This window comes from Rana temporaria, chromosome 5, assembly GCF_905171775.1.
Source record: "Rana temporaria chromosome 5, aRanTem1.1, whole genome shotgun sequence".
NCBI classification, from domain to species: domain Eukaryota; kingdom Metazoa; phylum Chordata; class Amphibia; order Anura; family Ranidae; genus Rana; species Rana temporaria.
The window spans coordinates 285,462,607-285,486,633 of record NC_053493.1 but is presented as its reverse complement, the minus strand read 5'-3'; positions in this window follow the sequence as shown (position 1 = coordinate 285,486,633).

The following is a 24,027-nucleotide window of genomic DNA, read 5'->3' as shown; positions in this document are numbered from 1 at the left end:
AGCCCTGCAGAGTCGGATGAAGAGGGCCTGGCTGACAGAGAGGCAGATCTGCGCCTCTACGATGATGAGGTATAGTAGTTTCATAACTATTTATGTAATAATATTAATTATTGTTTGATTCTTGACTTGATATTGGTTAATAAAATACAAGCTGGGAAGTAAAAATCTAAAGTCGTGGGCAAACAAATAGGTGTCAGGGATGACAACTGCAGGGGTCAGAGGGTGAGTCTGTTTTCAAGTTTAAATTCAAGGCAACAAATAAGATTCAAGCATGAAAATGTGAGTGATTATATTCCTAAATATATTACAACATGTCCCTTTTTTTTACACAGGAAGAAGAGACCAGCCAGGAGATGGCAGATCCTCTCCTCACTGACAGCCAGGCCGAAGGGGTCAGTGGCAGCCAGGAGGAGGCCGGGCCCAGTGGCGTTGAGCAGCTCCCCAGGACAAGCACCACCATCCAGGCTCCTCCCCTTTATATTAGGCCACCAGGCCGTAAGAAGAAATTGGGGGCAGTGGAGGAAGCCAGCCTCCAAATGATTAGGGAGGCGAGTGCCATCATGAGGGCCCCCCTCAACCCCACTGAGGCCTACAGTGCCTCCGTGGCACATGATCTCAATAAAGGCACGGAGGAGCAGAGGCAATTGGCCAAGGGCATCATCAACCAGGCCCTTTGGTGGATGCAGAGGGAGCTGCTGACCCCAGACACTGGGCTATGTGACCCGGCCCGGCTTGCTGAACATCATACTCCTGCTGCCACATCATCCCCACCTGCAAGGGCCCAGGGAAGACCCGCTGTAAGGCAGCCTGGAAGGAAGGTTGCAAGGAAGAGGAGACATTGATGCCCTGCCTTCCATTTGATCCCCCACAAATGGCATCTTGTTTGGACTACCACAGCTTGGGTTCCTTTGGTTATGTGCTGCTGCTTCAGATTTTAGTTTGTGTGCCTCCTGAGGTTGGCTAGTTTAGCCTTCACCATGTTTGAAATGCAAGTTTGCATGTATTTTGCTAGCTGTTCAAGTGCTGCCATTCTGTTTTTGTTCCTTTTTATCATTTGCTAAAATAAAAGCCTTTTTGTTGATTTGAAAAACGTGCCTATTGTTTGTAATACTGTGGGTATTATTTTAGGCATCAAACATTACAAACAAATAAAATGTTTAATCTAAAATATTCACTAACTCATGGGGGGGGGGGGGGCATTTGGTGTGCCAACATGGTAGACAATTTAAACAACCTTCAAAATAATCCAGTTAAATATACAAACAAAAGCAAAATCAAAACTATTTCCTATTAAAATATTCTAAATGGTGACATAACTATAAACACATAAATAAAGTGGGAAAGATAAACATTAAACATTAAAAGCAAAAAATTAGACATGTGGAGGACCACTAAAAATATGATACGTCGGGCCAATAAAAGATTGCTAAAATCTTACTACATCACAGCTAACAAATGTCACTTTTCAGTATGGAACAACTCAGTTGAAATAACATGAGCTAAATAACTGATTATTTCTAGCAAGAGAAGAATGAATAAAACGACGGCATCAAGCGTTGTTTATTGTGTGGTTTGCTTCAGTGTTCTATTGCTAGAATTAATCTTTCTATTGACGAATGTGCCATATCCCAAACAAACGTGAGTTTTACCTGAACGAGCGCTCCCGTGGCCTCATTTAGTCTGAGCATGCGCTGGGTTTTTGTACGTTGGTTTTGTGTACTCACCACCAAACATGTCCGTTCGGACAGGATTTGAGCGGACGGTTTTAAAACAAGTTTGCAAATAAATGTCTGCTGAAAAACGGCCCGGCGGGCAAATGTACGGTGAAATTCTGTACGCTCGTAACTACACACGACCAAACATGTCTGCTGAAACTGGTCCGCGGGCCAGTTTCAGCAGACATGTTTGGTCGTGAGTATGGGGCCTAAGCCTCAACATAGCACCGATATAATTACCCATCATTGACCATTCCATGTATCTTCATTTGTGTACTTCTATGATGTTCTTTTTCCACAACTTACATGTACTAACGTTGCTTGTATGCGATTTATTGTTCTACAATAAAAACTTTTGTAAACAAAAAAAGAAAAAAACAAAGTTTTATGTGATGAAAAAAAAACAACGTTTTTCAAACTTCATTTTCAAAAACGATGTAGCATACACACCATCGTTTTTTCCAAAAGCTCTAGCAAAGCTGTGTTATGTTCAGCACGTACGACGGCACTCTGTTCCATTCAAACTCGCGTCCTAACTTGCTTCTGAGCATGCGCGGGTTTAAAAACTTTGTTTTAAACGTCGTTTTAGCCTACACACAGTCATTTTAATTGACACAAAAAACGACGTTTTGAAAAACGACACAAAAAATTGAAGCATGCTTCAATTTTTTTTTTGTCGTTTTTCACAAGACATAAAACGATGTTTTCCCCACACACGGTCATTTTAATTGACGTTTTTAAAAATGTCTTTTTTTTCATCATATAAAGTGATGGTGTCTACGCGGCATAACTATTGTTTAAGTGTACGTTTGAATTTCGAGTGATACCATTTCTACCTTTGGTGATGATAACTTGTATTTGATTAAAGAACCTTTCTAATGAGAAAAGGCTACAATCCAGTGTTAGAGGCTAACATTTTCTGACAGCCATAAGTTTGTCTAGTTTCATGGAAAAACACACTTGGGCAACATTTCTGGGAGCAATTGAAAAACTTTTAGAGGCCAGTAAAAAAGTCATATGAGCGTTTGCAGAATTCAAAAAAAGCACTAGTATAAACCTCCACTCCTCTTTCTTTATGCCAGTTTTCCCAGGTGCCAGCCTAGAGAGCCCATCCTTGCTCCAAGCACTGTCACTGAATCAAACAAACAGACCTTTAATGTGGTGTGACATCCCTCAGAGTAGACTTCTTTCTGATTTAATGACAGCTCACATGACTGGGTCCCGTTAAAAAAGGTATGTATTTGTATTAGAAGAACATGCTATAGGACACAGAGAGAAATCATTGTACACATCTAAGGATAAGTTATTTTACTGGATAATAATGACATGTTTTTTTTTACCATTGGCTTAGTACACAACATCTCTAAAAAATGGTTATGCTTATTATCATCACCCCCTTTTTTTTACAACATCACTTTTAAGATCAAAATAGCTCCATAACAGTAAGGATTGTATGTTTTAAAGCCCACTTTCTATTTTTCTTTGGTGTTTGTGATTGATCTTTTATCATGCTGCAGCTGGTGCACCAAGTCATTCATATTGGAGCTGTTCAGACTTATCTTTCATCCAGAATCGTGTTTCTTTTATCTATGTGGCAGCCTTATGTTTCCCCTTTCCTAACTGCTTGTTTTTCTCTTGCCTACTTTTGCTTTGTAATGTTTTCTATGCAGTACACTTTAGTTATTTATTTATTTTTTCAAACATCCATACTCTAATGATACTTCAGCTGTGAAAATGACAGAAATATATGACATTTTTATTGGACATGAAAAGCACATCTCATGATCAAGTACAGTTTAAAAGTATAGGCATCATCAGTATAAAAACACGTTACATCACCTAATGCACTGGATTCATATCACTGTTTACTAGCAGGTTCAACATTCATACTAAGTAAGAAGAAAATTAAACATGTAGAGTATCATTGTGGGAACCATTTAGCTTTGCAATATGGTTTTCTATACCTATTTTAATTAGCCATGTTATTCCAGTTCTTCAATTACAGTGCTATGTTCATTCTTCATTCAGATGTTGCAGGTATTTTTCCATTGTCTGATAAATCTGCTGTTTTGATTATCTGCTATTTAGAAAGGATGGCTTACAATGAATAGTTTAAGTGTTGTCACGTGAGAGACTGGTACCATTTATCTTTCTAGGCTTGCCTTAATTGGCAAAGCTGAATTGCATTTGTGTTCTACTAGACTCATATTTTTCTTTTTGCTTTATGCTATCATAAACTCACTAAATGAGCACAGAAACATTATTGTTCTATCTATAAACAATATTATAGCAAGTATAAAGAAACAAAACAATTCTAAGGCCTCGTACACACGATAGGTTAACCAGAGGGCAACGGTCTGATGGACCGTTTTCATCACTCAAAACCGATCGTGTGTGGGCCCCATAGGTTATTTAACCATTGGTTAAAAAAAGCCTACTTGCTTTAAATTTAACCGATGGATTCCTAACCGATAGGTTAAAACCAATCGTTAGTAGGCACGACCATCGGTTAAAAATCCACGCATGCTCAGAATCAAGTCGACGCATGCTTGGAAGCATTGAACTTGATTTTTTTCAGCACGTCGTTGTGTTTTACGTCACCGCGTTCTGACACGATCGGTTATTTAACCGATGGTGTGTGGGCGCGACGGACCATCAGTCAGCTTTATCGGTTAACCGATGACAACTGTCCTTCAGACCGTTCTCATCGAATGGACTGATCGTGTGTACGAGGCTTAAGAAGTCCTTGTTTATAGAAACACTCAGGGGTTGATTTACTAAAACTGGAACATGCAAAATCTGGTTGTGGCTGTGAATGGTAGCCAATCAGCTTCAATTAAGCTTTGACAAAAAAAATGGAAGCTGATTGGTTACTATGCAGAGGCGCACCAGATTTTGCACTCTTCAGTTTTAGTAAATCAACCCCTACTATAGAAAAAGTGTGGAAGTAGACATTAAATTAACATGCTGTCTGGAAGACCAGGCACAGAATAATTTAAAGCTGAATTAAAGGTATGCATATTTATGGATAGTTACATCGATCTACCTTAAACCAATGTAATTTTGTATTTCATACCTGGTAGATCCTCATGGAGGCTGACAATCACGGTAGTAGGCACGTTGCAGAGGTCACTGTTAGTTTCCGGGTCCCATGCAAAGTCGTTGCTCTGCTGCTTAGTTAACATAGAAGATCATTCGCTATCATGGGAGTCATTCATAGGACATTTTTAATTTTCTTATTGGAAAAAGTGGAGAGGTGGGTAGGTATGAAGTCACATTTGACTTCAACCCAGTCTGTCTTTTAAGCCTCTAAAAGCCAGTAAAATATTTTGAATAAGGCCCTACCTTAGTGTCTCTTCCATTGATGGCAACTGTTGATTGGAATCTTCACTGCATGCTGTTGTGCTCATGAGGATAATTTTCCTGCACAGTATTTATGATTGAGTAATTTTTAAACGATAATATTTTTAAGATACAGGATCGATCAAATATGATCACAGTCTAAAAATATGATATCTATTCATGAGACATGTAATCATACAAAATAGTTTTATATACCTTGGTTGACCAAAACAAATGTTACATGAAATTAAAATACTGATTGTGTTACATAAAATTTAGAGTCTCAATTCAAAACCTGCTAATGGGAGTGTTGTACCTTTGAAATGACACACCAATGATATACTTCCCAGACATAAAACCATACAAAATAGTTACGGTATATATAGATTGGTTGACAATTACATAAAATTTAAATGATAATATGCGCTACATAAAAGCTTGAATATCAATTGATACACCCGCTAAATGGGAGTGTCATACATTTGAAAGGACTCAGCACTGATAACTTCCCTGTATAATCAATAACCTTGTAAAAATGACAATAAGACAGTGCGTCCCTATTGGCTGCTCGGCGAGATGACGTATAGCTACGTGATCTCGCCTAGCAGAGCCGACCTGCCGCCGTATAACTGCGGAGGCTGGTCGGCAAACAGTTAAAGAATATGTTCTATTTTTATAATGTGTATCTGTTTGTATATTGGTACTGATGAATATATATATTATTCAGGGACTCTGGTAACTGGTACAATATACAATACACTCAGTATAATTTTGATTAATCAATTTCACATAAAATGGTTATATACAGTATATGGATAAATGTATAATTCTTGTATATTCTATGAATACTTATTTATCTAGGAAAAACACATGCTATATGTATATTTTTATACAGTTATGGTCACGATCAGCTTCCAGGTTTTATTACCAAAGCTTAATTGAACAAGCTAGGGTTAGAAGCTCATTGGTTTATATGCAGAAGTGAGGCTGATTTTGCACTTTCCAGCTTTAGTAAATAAATCCCATTGTGTACTTAAAAGTGGGGTATGCCTGTATCTGTGTAACCTTTTATGGCAGTGTTGGGTCTCTCCTTATCTACCTAACAAAGACAGGTAAATATCTTTTGGTTTCTGCTTTGCAATTAGTTTGGTTGTATAATTTTAGGACAGTTGATCCATTGAAAGTTGGAAAATATATGAAGTCATGGTAACTTTTAGTTCACCTGTCTTGAGGGCTAACTGAAGTTTATGAAATTTATTATTTCTTCATCATAATTATAACAGTGCTTTCCTACACAATTTTTTTTTTTAAACTGCTAAATTCCAGAAATAAAAAGAGAAGGTTAGTTAAGGAGGACAGTTATGGAATGGTACACTCACAGAGGTGAGAATGTCAGAAAACAGTTTGATATTGATTTAAAAAACTGCGATCCACATTCAGCCCATTATCTTGTCAAATGGAATTATCAATTGTAGTTTAAAGGTTTTCCTTCCTGAGTATTTTTAAACTCCTGCTTAAGAACCAATACATTAATGTTTTCCATGGAATATTATGGTTTTGAGAAATAATATCCTACAAGTGTCATTGATCACCTTACCTGTGTACTTTTACGGTGTGTCGATGAAGATTTATAATTTTTTTTTGTAATTTATGCTGCATTGAATTAGGTACACCACATTACTAGAGGTGCATCTGTATTATTCTGTAATACGGAAGGTTCTTTTTGTGTATGTAATATTCTTTAATCGATTGATGTGGCTGCACAATTTGTAGAATTTTGTGTTACAAGGTTCCGTTGCCTAGTTTGTATCCCTTTAAATTTCCCATTAATTAAAATAAATATTTGCATATTTTGTCATTTCAGGACTGATTGGACTTTAGAAGAAGGAGGTACAGTATACCCCAAAAGCTTATCCTGAACATTTATCTGGTAGTTCAAAAAATTAAAAAAAAAGGTTCATAGACAGTACACTGTGTTAATGCAAGTGCGCTAATTTGGCTAAATCACCTTAAGCACCTAAAAATATGTAAGCAAAGATGAACTGGATCTGTGCTAAACACAAAAACCGAGAGAACTTGTGAGGGGGGGGGGGTGCACATCTAATATGTATTTAATTATTTTATTGTGATAAGGTTGTTATAAAAAAAAGTAATTTAGGGTATCTAAGTGGTGGATTATCACTCTTTTGTTTATGCAATTATATATATGTGAGTGAGGCACCTGCCAGGATATGCAGCTTTATGATAGCCCCAGGTATTAATATGACAAATAACCCCCCAGTGTGTAATTTCTACTATTTTGGTAGAGAAGTAAACTTATTTTCCTAAACATACCTTTTTTTTTTTAAATCATTGTCACATGGGCCACCGAGGTAAGCCTAGAGGGGCTTTTTATAATCCCATGACCATATGTTGAATGCAGATGATCTACATGTTTCAGTTAATGTTCATTTTGAATTGCAACAGGGCTGACCAAGGCAAAGAGGTCCCCAAGGATTAACATCAGCCTATTAATACTTTGTCCTGACAAACATTTCTGATAGCTAGTGTGGGTCTCTAAAGGAGATTTCAGACACATGTACTATATTATACATTAAAATACACTACACAACATACAAATGTTGTTTACATTTTTATACTTAAACTTATCATTTTACACATTAATGAAAGTTGCTTTTTTGGTGAAAAGACTAATTTAGCATTGAATGGAGATGAAACAAAAGCAATCAATATAAATATAGTTATGTACAAGAAGTAAATCTTGTTGCATCATAGAGAATGCCTGCCAGAATATTGATGGAGTAAAATTATATTTCCAGAATGAGTAAACATCACTACAGCAAGATTGACATACTGCATATTTTCATTATAAATTACTTAGCATTATTATAAATCTTATTATGAAAGAGTTCATTTCGAGTAGACATATTTTTAATTGATTTACACTATGACATTATCCTTACTGGCACCATTTACATTAGTTATCTGGCATAATTAAATGGGAAATTCTCTAGTGAATAAAATAGGAAATGACTGAAAAATATTAGGGCATATTTATATAGTGCTAACATTATGCAAGATTAATTTCAGCACTTGGAGGCATCATAATATGTAATTAGAAACAAAATAAATAAATGAAATATGTTTGTCCCTTTCAGCAAAGAGGCAGCACAACTGTATTTATTAAAATGTCCTTTATTTGTTAAATAACAAATACATGCAGCAAATTAAATACTAGCATTAGGAAAACTAATGTTTTGTTATGTGAACAAACAAACTGCCTTCTTAAAGGGAGCCTGTCAGTATAACCTATGCTTGATGCTGTTGTTGTCTTGTATCTAACTGCCGAAGGCCTGATGCTGGAATCCTTATTATTTCCTCACTATTTTAGTGTCCCTCCCACTGACTTTACATTCTGACAACAAATACGCAGTTTTCACATTAGCATAATATATGTATTATGTAAATATATATAATATATTGGCCACAGCTTCAAAAGATAACACACCATCAACATTGATGTCCAAACTATATAAATGCTGAAACAATCCCTTTTGTTGGCTTATCTGAGGTGTATGAGTCAAAATTGCTCAATTCAACCAAAAATCACAAAAACCTATTTATGCCTGAAGTCAATACTGAAACCAGTGCTGCTCCCAACCACCTATTCTCATTCGTTGCTTACCAGGGTGTTAGATATTGCAAAAACCTGCAATAAATATTAAAACATAATTGACTTATCCAAGAAGACAACCTTTTTCATTTTGTTGCTCTTAGTGGGACTGATAATAAGCTGACTAGTTTTTGCAATGATTCTTGCCCTCATCAATAAAAATGAAAGCTACTCCACTCCTATTGCCATCACAGTCTGCCAAGGAACACTGACAACTCAGGCTGCTGTTGTAACCATTACCACTAGGAGTGTCCTCTGTCTGTTTAGCCCAGTGTTTCTCAACTCCAGTCCTCGAGGCACCCCAACAGGTCATGTTTTCAGGCTTTCCATCATTTTGCACAGGTGTTTTGATCAGTTTCACTGCCTTAGTAATTAACACAGCCATTTCATCTGAGGGAAATCCTGAAAACATGACCTGTTGGGGCGCCTTGAGGACTGGAGTTGAGAAACACTGGTTTAGCCTAACATAAGAAAGGTTTCACCAGGATTCCCAACCCTCAATGTGCTTTACTAACTTTGCAGACATACCCAACCTGGACGCTTCCATGACAGCCCCAATCCTAAACAAATAGGTGCCATAGTCTGCAATGATAGACCCAACTCATTTAGACATTTTTTGAAGACTTTAAAGAATTTAAAACAAGACAAGTAGGAGCCATCAGCTTGTTTTAAAAGAGGCCACTCACCCCAGCAAGTGACAAGAAGGTTCTACAAGCTTCTACTGGGTACGTCACACAGACTGTCAATGGGATCTAGAGCATATGTGCCCTGTGGCCTAGCTAATCAGTTTTACTAACATTTTCTAAGCACCAGTGGCACTCCGCCTGCCCGGGCCATGTCACTCATTCACAGTGTTCTGTGAATTTAAAACGACAAGTCCCTGCAGCCTTAGCGGCTGTTGGCTTTTAGTTGTCAATGAACTGCCATGACGCTGTGGAGCACCGTGGTAGTTCATTCATGATTCCTGTCAGAATGTATTGGTTTCCTTGTATGAGGGATAGGTGTGCCTTCCCTTCTTTTTATAAGCATCACACTTATATCAGCTATTGAGGGAATGGGAATTTTTCAGTTTTGGAGCGAAGAGGAGAAAGGGATTGAAGCCATTTCCATTGCTTTCAAGGGGATCCTAGTTGCAACCCAACCCCCCTCTCTCTACAGGATACCACTGGTTCATCAACCCTTCTATTAGAAGGTTATTGATCCATGCGCTTGGAAGCTTGTTAAAGTGCTTGTGAGTTCTATTTGTTTTATATGATATTTTACTTAATAAATTGTGCTACACTATATCGGTTTGGCGCTTTCTTCCCTTCACTTCCTAATTTCTAGCTTGTGGATTTCCAGCCCACAAATAAAAGCAGCCTTGCCAGCACCACCGTGTCAGCCATTTTCTACTAATTTACATGTTTATTCCTATACCTCCGGGAATACGTTTCTTTCAATACCTCTTTTTTAACCTGGTATATGACATTTTATCACTATAGGATGGGCACAGTGTCAGCACTATAGTGTTTTTTGGTTATGGCTCTATATAATGCACTTAACGTAGACAGAACATCCTGTTATTACTTTACCATAGAATAACACACTATAACACTGCAGCGCCATCTGCTGCATAGATAGGTATAATGCATATAGTACATATTATCAGTTTATATAAGCAACTTTACATGTTGTTGTTCATCCAACACCCCTTCTCAACAAAATGTGCTTTGTCAAATTACATTCAGCTTCTTCTGGAAATAACTATGACATTCCTTCAACAAATGCTTGGTGAGTGCATCAGCAGTCATCTCCTCTGACGGGCAGTATTGTATGTCAATAACACCTTGCTCTTGATTGTCCCTCAGTAGGTGATACTTGAAATTGATGTGTTTGGTCCTATGATTGACCCTTTCTGATTGTGTGAGCTTTATACAACCCTGGCTATATTCAAAAATGGGAATTGGTTTTGACATGTCTATCTCAATGTCCACAAAAAGATGAAAAATCCATATTGCTTCTTGACATGCATATGCTGATGCAATGTTCTCTGCTTCAGTTGAAGATAGAGCAACAGTTGCTTGCTTTCGACTAGAACAACTTATTGTTCCTTCCCCATACGGGAAGATTAATCCACTTGTGGATTTGCAGTCTCTGCAGTCCCCGTCCCAATCAGCATTCTCATATCCAACCAGTTTTGGATTTGATGTTGCTGGTAACCATAACTTCATCTGAATTGTTCCTTTAAGGCATTGCATCACTCTTTTTTATTGCTTTGCAGTCACACTGACAGGGAGCTGAGACTTTCCTGCATAGTATACCCCCTGCTGCGGCTATGTCTGGTCTTGTCACAGTGGCAACATACAGCATCTTACCGATTGCTCTGTGATACGTATCATTGTTTGGTAGAAAGTTTTCTTCTTCATTGCTCTTTAGAAGTTTTAACTTCCTTTGCATTTTGCATAAGGAATTGTTTCAAGATTTCTGAGATTTTCTGAGATTGGTTGAGAAAATAACTTTCATCTTCTTCTCTCTCTCTATTTGGAGACCCAGATTGTAGCTAATGTTACCAAATTCTTTGATTTCAAAATTTCCTTTTTAACTTGTGAACTACCTGATTGTAATCCCCTTCTTGTTCAAAACAGGCTACAATGTAATCAATATAGCTAAGGATGTATATATATCTGTCTTCTTGATTCTTGGAGTAGAGACAGGGGTCTGATTTACTTCTTGATAATCCATCTTTAGTAAATACTTTTTTTCATTCCACATCCTTGCAGAATGCTTAAGACCATAGATGCTCTTCTGAAGTTTACACACAAGGTTGTCTCCTTGCTCAAACCCTGGTAGTCTTCCTTAAAGCGGTTGTACACCCTGTAGAGACGGTGATCGTGCCGTTTCTAAGGGAGGTCATGCCGTGACTGAGGGCTCCCGCGTGCATGCGTGGGGGTGACGTCACGCAACTCCGGCCAGTCACAGAGCCAGAGTTTGCGGCCCCCGGAAGAAAGAGAGGTGAAGTGGGGACAGCAGTGACATTGCAGGTTTCGGTTTCAGGTAAGTGACACATAATGGGCTACTATGCGATGCATAGTAGCCCATTATGCTTTGCCTTTGTAGGGAAATAAAGGTGAAGTAAAACCCATCAGGGTTTACTTACTGTTTAATGTCTCCATATAGGAAAGCAGTTTTAATGTCTAGGTGTTTCACTTGCATGCCCTTCCGTGCTGCAACTCTAAGAAGCGTTTTGATGGTGGAGTGTTTTACGATGGGTGCGAAAGTTTTATTGTAAACTCAACCAAATTTCTAAAAGTAACCCCTGGCAACTAGTCTGGCTTTGTATTTGTGAATATTCCCTTCTGAATCTGACTTTATTTTGAAAGTCCACTTAATTCCTACAGTTTTGCGGTTAGGAGAGAGCTCTGTGTGTGTCCAGGTTATATTTTCTTGAAGTGACTTTAATTCTTCTTCTGCTGCCTTTCTCCATTTATTGGCTTCATGTTTTGGCAGTTTTTCTATATCTTCCTAGGATGTTAGTTCAAGTATACTATGGAGTTTATTAACGGCAAATCTACTTTGCAAGTGCACTTGGAAGTTCAGTCACTGTAGATCTGAGGGGGACATGCAAGGACAAAAAAAAAAAAAAAAAACTGAATTTTTGCTTGTACATGATTGGATGATGAAATCAGCAGAGCTTCCCCTGATTTCAGATCTTCCCCTCAGATTTACAGTGACTGCACTTTCAAGTGCACTTGTAGTGCAGAGTGGATTTGCCTTTAGTAAATCAACCCCTATGTTTTTACAGTGTATGACAGCTTGAAGGGTGGTATCTCCTTTGTAGTCTGAGTGGATCTTCTGACTTCAGGCAGTTTAGCAGGATCTGGTGGGGAACTTGATTTAGGCGATGTGAGTTCCACCTCTTGTTCTGACTCCTGCAAAGGTTCGCTTAAGTCGACCTTTTCTTCTGGTTTGCTTGGCATATTCACTTCACAGCTTTCAGGGATCAGTGTTTCTGGTGATGGGCTCTCATCAAAATAAACACTACAGCTTATTGTCATTTTGTCAGTCTTTGGGTATAGGATTCTGTAACCCTTGCTGTAGCCTACTAGAATGCCCTCTATGTCTCTGTTCTCCAGTTTGGATTGCTTTTCACTTGGAGTACTTTTAATGGCTCTTGAGGGTAGTATAGGTAGATTGCAGTCATGACTACCTCTCCCCAGTACTTGTGAGGAAGGTTGGCATCCGACAAATTGCATCTGGCCATTTCTTTAAGAGTGTGATTTTTTCTTTCTGTTACACTGTTGTGTTCAGGAGTGTATGGTGTGGTTGTCTGGTGTACTATTCCCTGTCTCCTAAAATATGAGACCACGTCTTTGCTTATGTATTCTCCTCCATTGTCAGTGCGTATTATTCCTGGTTTGCATTGCAATTTGTTGGTAAACATGACAAACTCTTGATGTTTCTTTCTTGTGTTTCATCAGATACGAAGTTGTGTACCTGGAACAATCATCAATGAAAGTCAGTAGATATCTGTTCCTGTCTGATGTGGGAGTTTTCATTTCATTGGAATGCATACATCACTATGTATGAGCTGCAGGGGTTGGGTAGTTTTTCTTTTAAATGCCTGTGGAAGGGGAGCACATGTGGCTTTTACTTCAATGCAGTACTTGCATTTCATGAGCACTTTGCAAGGCGCTATTGTCAAATCTTCTGATAAACCTCTCTTTATAATGTCCTGTATTGCTTCTGGACTTCTGTGCCCCAGCCACCTGGGCCATAAGGGAATACATTTGCTGTGTAGGTCATTAGAGACTATATTGGCTTGCTGGTCTGCAGTAATGAGCCTGTATATGTTTTCCTTGACTCTTTCTCTTGAGGATTTTGGATTCTGCGCATTCATTTTCGTTTGTTAAAACGATAACATAACTACCCAAAATTTGAACAAAAATGCATTCGGACGAAAACGAATGGACATGTCTAAAACTAAATTCAACCTTTCTCAGACTAGAAACACAGATACCCGAATAGGCATAAATAGAATCACAATCTCCAAACTGATTGATTAGTGCCCCATATTCCCTGTATGGACTAGTATAGGGTCCTTTCCTCCTTATTCTGCGATCAAAAGGGATTTCCTGTTTATTTAATTGATTACTGTATGTAAATATGGCATTGTTATTTAGTAATTGTGTTATTATTTATCCAACACAGGAATTCTAATTACTCCTTTTTTTGGGTGGCATAATTTTGTAAAAAAAAAAAAAAATACACTGTTAATGCTAAAATATGTCACAGATCTTCTAGTTAAAGAACAAAGGAATCCCAGTTGGTTTCCTCTCACACTTGGGGTCAGAAAATGACAAGCTACAGAGCCAACACACTGCCATTTTTAGCTAAAGGACTGCTTTCATAGAGTATTGGAAAGTTCATTTTTATGTAATAAAGAAAGTTTTACAATGGAATGAAAAGAAATAAAGGCAAGAGAATTATGAATAGCTGACCCTGAGAATTGATTTACATGGGATATTACATGCAGTACAGATTTTAGAAAATTTACTAATTTCTAGTATCTAATTGGTAAAACCTATGTATTCCGCTACCATCATGTGTTTGTAATCGGTCAAGCCTTAATTTTATCTGTATCTTTTCGTCTAAGAATAACTTATTGTTAATTCTTTGTCATCATTATCACCAACCTAGAATCGTACACTTTAAATATAAGTAGTATCTGTAGGGGAAAATAACAGAAGTTGTGAAATTAAGGGTTTCTTACCAATTTTTTTTTTCCCGCTTTCTTACCTTTAATTTGCTATAGATGCCTCCACACCCCCTACATTTTTATTGTGGGATTCAGTGACACAAAAATGTTCCTCAATCTGAATCTTCTTTTTAGATGATACGTTTGGTAAAGATTTTGAAAAATACAAAACTAAAATAATAAATGGTCTTAAAATTTAGATCTTACTATGTCTCACTGTGTAAAATAGGTACATTTATGATTGAAAAAGTATGATACAACAGGCACAGCAAACTAGTGATACAACACAAACATGTGACTAAAACACACACAAAATGCAACAACAAACACTACTAAAGTCAAAAGCATAACTAAATTTATTAAACGTAGAACAGGACTGGTGCCAAGCAAAAAAAAAAAAAAAAAGGATTGTTAGGCCGGGTACTAACGACCAAACATGTTCGCTGGAAAGTGTCCGACAGGCAGTTTCCGGCGTACAAGGCTGTTTTGTCTTTTGGCCCGCTGGCTTGTACACACCAGCGGACCATATTTCCCGGCGGACCAGAACGCGTGCACGTAAACCACGTTTGACGTCACTATAAAGGGAAAGGCCAAAGTCAATGGCGACGCCCTCTGTTCCGCTTTTGCTAGTTACGGCTTTGCTCGTGTTAATGAAGGTTTGGTTAGAGCTGATTCGCGCTTCTCGGTCTCCGTGCTTTAGCAGGTAGTATTTTCTGGTTCAGTGCGTGTGCTTGTGGGTACGTAGTTGGCATTCGGGTACAGGCGTGCAGTTCGTTCTGCTTTGCAGTTTCGTACTGTGCGCTCGTATTTGTGTGTCGTGCGTTCTTTGCAGGTACCGCTGGATTTGATTGTGCTTTCTGTTGGAGTGTGTTCTTGACTGACCAGCCGGCCGGTTTGAAGCCATGATGGAGCAGCAGCGTCAATTTTCGCGAGTTGGTGCTGTTTATGGGATGGCTGCTGGATATGTTCATCATTCCAGTACTTTGGCCAGGAACAGGGGGAGGAGGCGTTCCTGGACCAAGAATTGGTTGCGCCAGCGTGACCAGTTCTCACATATGCCTCTGCTTAGGGAAATCCAGGAGAATAATCCTAATGACTATAGGAACTTTCTCCGCATGACGGACCCCGTATTCAACAGTCTGCTGGATCTTCTGTCCCCCTATATCACGAGGCAGGACACTGTGATGCGCCAAGCCATCACGGCCGAGCAGAGGCTTATTGCCACGTTGCGGTACCTGGCGACTGGGAGGAGCCTGCAGGACCTCAAGTTCTCGACAGGCATCTCTCCGCAGGCGCTTGGGGTCATCATACCGGACACGTGTGCTGCCATCATCAAAGTTCTGCAGGAGGAGTATATTAAGGTAAGTTTCCTCATTTTAACCTCACAATGTGTCTTTAATAATGTGGGCAACTAACTTTTTATTTTATTTCCCAGATATGCTGTGTGTTTAACTAACGTTCCCTTTTCTCCCTATGCATGTTGATATCAGCTTTCCATGTTATTTTTTTTTTGGCCTACCTGCATATTTGTACCTTACCCAATATTAACCTGTCCAGCATGCTATCCTAGGGCCAACCCCCACCTTGCCTCTTTTAATGTAATATTTTTGATTTTTAAACAGTTCAAACACCCCCCACCCCCCTTAAAAGTGTTTTTGTCCCCTTCAGAGGGCTGTGGAGTCTCTTCTTAATTAAGTGGGCCTATCTATTTTTTCCCCCGAAATTCTCCCTTCACAATTTGAAAATTCTATTTGCAAACTGTGAAGTTGCACAAGGATGCTTGTAGGATTATGTTTGCAATGTTTATGTGCCAAAGTACTAAATCTCTTTTTTTGTTTGTCCCCACAGCTACCCTCCACACCACAGGAATGGCAGTCTGTGGCTTCCCAATTTGCCCAGCGGTGTGATTTTCCTAACTGCGGTGGAGCAATAGATGGGAAACACGTCTGCATAGTGCCCCCACCCCACTCGGGGTCCTACTATTATAACTACAAGGGTTATCATAGTATTGTGTTGATGGCGGTGGTGTCGGCACAGTATGAGTTTCTATATGTGGACATGGGGAAGAACGGCCGGCTGTCAGATGGGGGAGTATTCGCACGGACAGAATTCTACAGTCGTCTCCAAGCTGGTGGTCTGGCATTGCCACCAGATGAAGAAAATGTTGAAGGACTTCCGCTTGTGTTTCTAGCGGACAAAGCTTTCGGGCTTGGACCTAACCTCATGCGGCCTTTTCCCCAGAGGACCCTCACCTTAGAGAGGAGGGTGTTTAATTTTCGGTTGGCCAGGGCCCGGAGGATAGTCGAGAATGCCTTTGGGATCCTCACCAACCGGTTCCGCCTGTTCCTGACAGCGATACACTTGGCGGAATATAAATTGAACACCATTGTATTTGCCTGCTGCATTTTGCACAATTTTCTACGCAGGCACTCCCAGTCATACCTACCCCCCATGGGCTCTGAGGCAGGACTACCCTCAGATAACATTCCTGGGCTGGACACTGGTCGCGCTGGCTTGGCCCCCCTATCTGCTCGTGAGGTACGCGACAAATATGTTGAGTACTTCATGGGTGGGGGGGCCATTGCTATGCCAGATCATATTTCTTTCTAATTCGGCCCCCTAAAGAAAGAAATATTCACAGAACTAATAAATAATTAGACCATTGGACTTTATACAGTTGTTTGTCATTAATGCTTTTTCTCTTTTTTTCTGTCTTCCTGGTTCTCAAACTAACTTCTGCACTTCTAGTGCCAATTTTAGTTAGGCAGATTTAGTAAATAACCACAATTGCACATTATTCACTCATCTACAAACTGGGTATTGAGTCGAGAAATAAGAAGCCACTCATTTTTCAGCTTTTGATGTCACCATTTGTTTTTTTTATTTTATTCCTTACCCCCAAAAAAATTATGCATTTTTGGAGTCCAACATTTTTTAGGAATTTTGTGATGAAAATATTTTTATTATTATATATGTATTAGATTTTTTTCATATTTTTTACAGTGATTAGCAAGAATACTGATAGAAACACAATGTCAGATTTTTTTTTTAGCAAATCTACATAATAATTTGCTGGCGTGTCTCTCTCTCTCTCTATATATATATATATACACACTTCAAAACGTACAAATCTTTATTTTTAGCATCAAAAGAAAGGATATTTTTTGGGTGGTTTTCTGTAACCAACATGTATTCTTTTGCTCATATTTTTGGGGTGTTTTTCAAAAACAATTTTTAAAATATTTTGTTTTTTAATTTTTTTTTTTATTTAAAAACATTTTTCTAAACTTTTAAAATTTTTTGGTTGTGTTTTTCTCCAAAATTATTTTTTTGTATGATTTTTTTTTTTTGTTTTAACCCAACAAAAATGTGAGATTTATCTTTTATAAAAATATATCTATTTACATATATTTTTTGGGGTCCTTATTTTAATTATTTTCTCTTAATAAATCTTTTATTTTCTTACATTTATTTCCCTTTTTTTGGTTTTGTTGATTTGTTGTTAGTTTTGGGATCTGAAACTGTAAACATTTACAACCAAAACAAGATCACCACCAAAAAGAATTATCTTTTCAAAACAGCAGTCAGTCATGGATGGTGTGCTTTCACACTGGAACACGCCAAAATTTCAAGATGCACACATTCAGTGTGAATTCGCCAAATGTCATTGGTTAAACAGACAAATGGCCACATGTGCTATCTGACATCATGGGTGATCAATGTCTGTGTTTTGTGGGAGCAAACCCTTCTTCCTCTCAACTACTTGAGGATCGAGGAGGGGTTTGTACCCACAAAGCACAGACAATAGATATTCTGTGATGGCAGATAGCACATATTGGCACACTGTGTGTGCATCTTGAAATTTTTGCGTATTGTTAAGTACAAAAATTAAAAATGGTTGGGGGGGGTGGGGGATGGCCGGGGCTTGTTTCAGTCTTTGACACAGCCCATCATGTCAATGATATTTTTGAAATTCTGTTCGATGACTATCATCCTTTGGCGCATGTTGTCCATTTCCGTGCTGCACTCCAAAATTACATTTCGAACATTCTGCTCCATGACGACCATCCTTTCCTGCATATTGTCCATTTCCGTGCTGCACTCCATTACCTGCTGTACTATTATTGAAGCACTTGCACGTGAAAAATGTGCTACACCATCTTCATCCCCTAAAAACAAACACATTGGCATTCAAAATATGTAAAGAGTTTCCGGCCTATCTGCATATCTTTGGCCCTATTAAAGTTGGGGTGACACTGACCTGATGGCCTGCTAATTTCCACATCCACAATTTCGCCATCTTCTATCACTCCTCCTTCTTCCACCACCTCAGCCTCATCCTCCACGACTCCTCCTTCTTCCACCACCTCCCCCTCATCTTCCACGACTCCTCCATCTTCTTCCAGAACTCCTTCTTTATCCATCAATACCCCTTCAAAATCACTCAATTCTGCTTCGTCCAGTTCCGCCTCATCTTCCCTGAATTCTAACTCCAAATTTAAGTCTTCCTCCTCTCTTCCTTCCTCCTCTCTTACTTCCACATCCTCCTCTCTTACTTCCACATCCTCCTCCTCCTCCACATGCGGAGGTGTGTGATTTTGGGGGTGTCTGGCCCTCTCTGCCTCCTCCAATTGCTGGCGTCTTCTTTCCCCTATAAGAAATAAGAAAAAACAAAAGGTATACTCATCAGCACACAGATATTGTAGAGCAGAAATCGCACACATTGCTTAGACGAGACATTTTTTATGATTTTTGTTCGTTTCTTCTTTCAGCAATCCTACATTTTTGGCGGAGTTCTAGGCCAAGCTCTGATCCTGCCCCTTTTTTGCTAAGAAGTGACACACATGGATGTCCCCCCAAAACATTAATTCTCGTAGGCCCTACAAAAAATCTCCTTTGATTGTTGAGACACAGGTGCTTTGCATTTCCAGATGTTAAAACATATGCTTTATTAGCACTGTTGAGAATGAATCTTGTTTGGCTGTCACATTCACTCAATTTAATTTCTGTGATTTAGCTTTTCAACAATGTTTGCAAACAAAGTTTGGGGCCAGTCAGCCATGTCCAGGTGTGTTGTTCCTGGACTAACCTCGCATTTCTGCGAAACAATGTCATATTACGCGTGTTACTATTTCACGAAATTTGGTAAAGGTTGTTATTTTACATAAACACAATACAGTATCTACACGTGTTCAAAAGTACAAGCAGGCCAAGGAGGCAGATGTCAAAAACTACATGTCAACACATTCTTGCAGACATTTCCCCCCCCCCCCCTTAAATAATATGGACTTACTTTTCCGCAGAATTTTGAGGATCTTCTTCATGTGATGTGGCTCCCTCAATTTCAAGTCGGACCAACGCTTCCTGAGTTGCTCCTTGGACCTGGTGACACCAAACATCTTCCTCATTCTCCTCGCCACCTTGTCCATAATGTGTGACTTTCTGCGGTTAGGTGTTTTGTAGGGCCCAAATTCACCATCATAGTCCTTCCTCCGCATGATGTAAACTAACTCCACCATTTCGTCGAAAGCCATATTAGTGGCTTTATATCTTTTTGGCCTGGATCGGGACGGTCCTGCCTCTGTCCCTTCACTTGCGCCATGAGAGCTCCGTGCCCGCTCGTGTGACATCGCCATCTTTCCTTCCCACAGAGATTAGGGGCGTGGAAACGAGGAAATGTCCCGTCATGGGCGGAGATGAGGGCGGGGATTTCTTGCATATGCGGAGTGTCGAGAATGCAAACAACGTGTTGACGTAGGTTACGCGGAGAATATTCGCGCGATTCCAGAACCTACACAGTTAACGCCATATTTCCGTTTCCAATTGATTAGGGGCATGGCAAAGGTGACGAGGGCGGCGTTTCATACATACGCGGAGTGTATAAAAGGCGCACAACGTGATTACGTAGGTTACGCGGTCATTAATCGAGCGTGACAAACGACCAATTTCAGAGAGGAAGGTAAGAAATTTAAACATGGGATCAGCAGCGGGCTAGAAAATGGAGAGCCATGGGATGGGGGTTTGGTCTGTTGGTTGCACAGTTTTATTAAGCTATTATGTCTCTTGGATCCCAGAATGTGATTTTAGTAGCCAAATGCTTTTGTAGACATCACAAAATATAGATGTGAAAAATGCTCTACCTCATTCAAATTTATGTAGGGTGTATTCAGATCAGGCCAAGTATTGTTCTGTGTTGGTTGGACAGAGGTCATTAGGAAGTGTCTTTCATGTAATCAATGCTGAGGGGCAGGATATCTACACATGAAATAGTGCCTTGATGAATGCTCTCATTTGTAAGAATTGGGTATGGTTCTAGATTACACTTATTTACTGCAATGGAACCAAAGGGGCGGCATGTAGAAAAACAATGTTAGCTACAACCAATGGGGCAGAACTGGCCAGCATTTTGTAAACAAGAGACACTGTGTTTGTATTTCTATATAGGTCCTACATTTTGGGCAACATATTCTATCAATGTAAACGCTGAGCCTTTTTTTATTCGTGTTTTTGGTTTCTTTTTGTTTTGGGAATCTAGACTAAAATTAGGCTCAAGAAATATTTGGAATGGATCTACTGCAGACCCAAGAGATTATCCAGCACTTGCTGGATAAATTCAGAGAAATGCCCATCCTGTGGGATTCCAAGCAGCCCACTTACCACAACAAGGACCTACGAGCGGCAGCACTTGAGCAGCTAGCAGCATACATGAGAACATGGGTGCCAGAATGCAGTGCCAACATGGTGAAGGATAAACTTGCCAACCTCAGGGGCACATATAGGAGAGCGTACAAAGCTCACCAAAAGCAGCTAAGATCTGGAGCAGCAGCAAGACCACCAAAGGAACCCAAGCTATGGTATTTTAACCAGATGTTGTTTTTGCGGGATCAACTGGAGGGCAGGCCATCAATGTCAAGTCTGCCTCCCAGCCTTCCCTCCACGCTACCTTCCAGCGGGACTTCCCCAGATCACAACAGCCCTGCAGAGTCGGATGAAGAGGGCCTGGCTGACAGAGAGGCAGATCTGCGCCTCTACGATGATGAGGTATAGTAGTTTCCTAAATATTTCTGGACTAATATTATTATTGTTGGATTATTGACTTGATATTGTAAAATAAAAGACAAGCTGGGAAAAATAATTCTAAAGTCGTGGGCAAAGAAATAGGTGTCAGGGATGACAACTGCAGGGGTCAGAGGGTGAGTCTGTTGAAGTTTAAATTAGCCCCAAAAAAGGACATTCAAGCATGAAAATGTGAGTGATTATATTTATAAATATATTATAACATGTCCCTTTTTTTTACACAGGAAGAAGAGACCAGCCAGGAGGTGGCAGATCCTCTCCTCACTGTCAGCCAGGCCGAAGGGGTCAGTGGCAGCCAGGAGGAGGCCGGGCCCAGTGGCGTTCAGCAGCTCCCCAGGACAACCACCACCAGCCAGGCTCCTCCCCTCCAGATTAGGCCACCAGGCCGAAAGAAGAAATTGGGGCCAGTGGAGGAAGCCAGCCTCAAAATGATTCAGGAGGCGAGTGCCATCATGAGGGCCCCCCTCAACCCCACTGAGGCCTACAGTGCCTCCCTGGCACACGATCTCAACAAAGGGACGGAGGAGCAGAAGCAACTGGCAAAGGGCGTGATCAACCAGGCCCTTTGGTGGATGGAGAGGGAGCTGCTGACCAGAGACACTGGGCTATGTGACCCGGCCCGGCTTGCTGAACACCATCCTCCTGATGCCACATCATCCCCACCTGCAAGGGGCCAGGGAAGACCCGCTGGAAGGAAGCCTGGAGGGAAGGTTGCAAGGAAGAGGAGACGGTGATTCCCTGCCTTCCATTTGATCCCCCACAAATGGCATCTTGTTTGGACTACCACAGCTTGGGTTCCTTTGGTTATGTGCTGCTGCTTCAGATTTTTGTTTGTTTGCCTCCTGAGGTTTGCTAGTTTATCCTTCACCATGTTTGAAATGCAAGTCTGCATGTATTTTGCTAGCTGTTCAAGTGCTGCCATTCTGTTTTATTTACTTTTTAACATTTGCCAAAATAAATGGCTTTTTGTTCAATTTAAAAACGTGCCTATTGTTTGTTATACTGTGGGGATTATTTTAGGCATCAAACATTCCAAACAAATCCAATGTTTCATTTAAAAATTACACAAAGTCCTGTGGGGGGGGGGGGTGCATTTGGTGTGCCAACATGGTAGACAATTGAAACAACCTTAAAAATAATCAAGGAAAAAATACAAACAAAAGCAAAATAAATAAAAAATTACGTAACACAAAATTCTAAATGGTGACATAACTATAAACACATAAAAAAAGTGGCAAAGATAAACATTAAAGAAAACCTTGCGCTGTGTTAGATAAACGGGGAAGGGAAGGAGGTGATAGGGGACCAAGAAGTGGATGTGGACACTGCAGCAAACAAAGAAAAAAGTCTGTCCAATGAAGACAGTAGGTAATGATGAAAAAAGTGTAAGTGTCTGCGCTGTGAATTACACTAGTGAATGAGTGAGCGAAGGGAAGGGAGGGGGGGGGGAGGAGTGGGGAGATGTGGACCTGGGGAATGGAAAACTATACAAACAAAATAGAAGGGACCTGGACGGTAATCAATAGGTGCAGTGCTTACTGGACTGTGTTAAAAGTCCATGGTGTGAATACTCCAGTGAGAAACCATATGCATAATAAAAAAGTGTATATAAAAAATATAAAAATAAAAATGAAGATGAAAATAAGATTTGGTATAGCCCCGGATTAGTCCAAGCAAACAAAAAACCACAATTCCAGGTGAAGTTAATGAAATAGGTGAATGATTAAAAGTGAAAAACAGAATCCAAATTCAAGTGGGTGGAGGTGTGCAGTCTAAACGAATCCACAAAACGTGCAGCCCACACCATAAGTGATCCTGTCAGCTTACCTCCCAGCTGTCACTTAGAGCCAAAATCAATTACCAATACTCCAGATTCCTGTTAGGTGGGTGTCTCTCTGTTAGATCTCGGTGGTTGGTCATACATATAGGAAGAAGAAATATATAATGTAACCTGGTCCTCCTGCCACATATAAGGAAAAGGTTTTGCCAAGATGGGTAAGTGTACACTTACACTACTTACACAGTGTGTAAGGAAAGGGTGCCTATCTCCACGAGCACCGAGCTCGTCTCTTTAGCTTCTCTCCGCCACAGCTCTTATCCCTCAATATCCTCTGAGCCGATTGCTTATAGTATGGTGGAAGAAACCGGGGAGGGAGAAGTAAGAGAGGGGGGGCACATCGTGTGATGAAGTCACGTGATGTGACGAACACGCGTCGGGACACCAGAGCACCAGAGCACCAATCGGGAGCAGCACCAGACGGACGGCAGACGAGCGCGGCGCTCGTGGATTTGCGACCGTTCTATCACTGCTCTATGTGAGTTTTTTATCGTTATTTTTGTGCTTTTATTAAACATTTGTTGTACCGTTTTACGCGATGTGCCCCCCCTCTCTTACTTCTCCCTCCCCGGTTTCTTCCACCATACTATGAGCAATCAGCTCAGAGGATATTGAGGGATAAGAGCTGTGGCGGAGAGAAGCTAAAGAG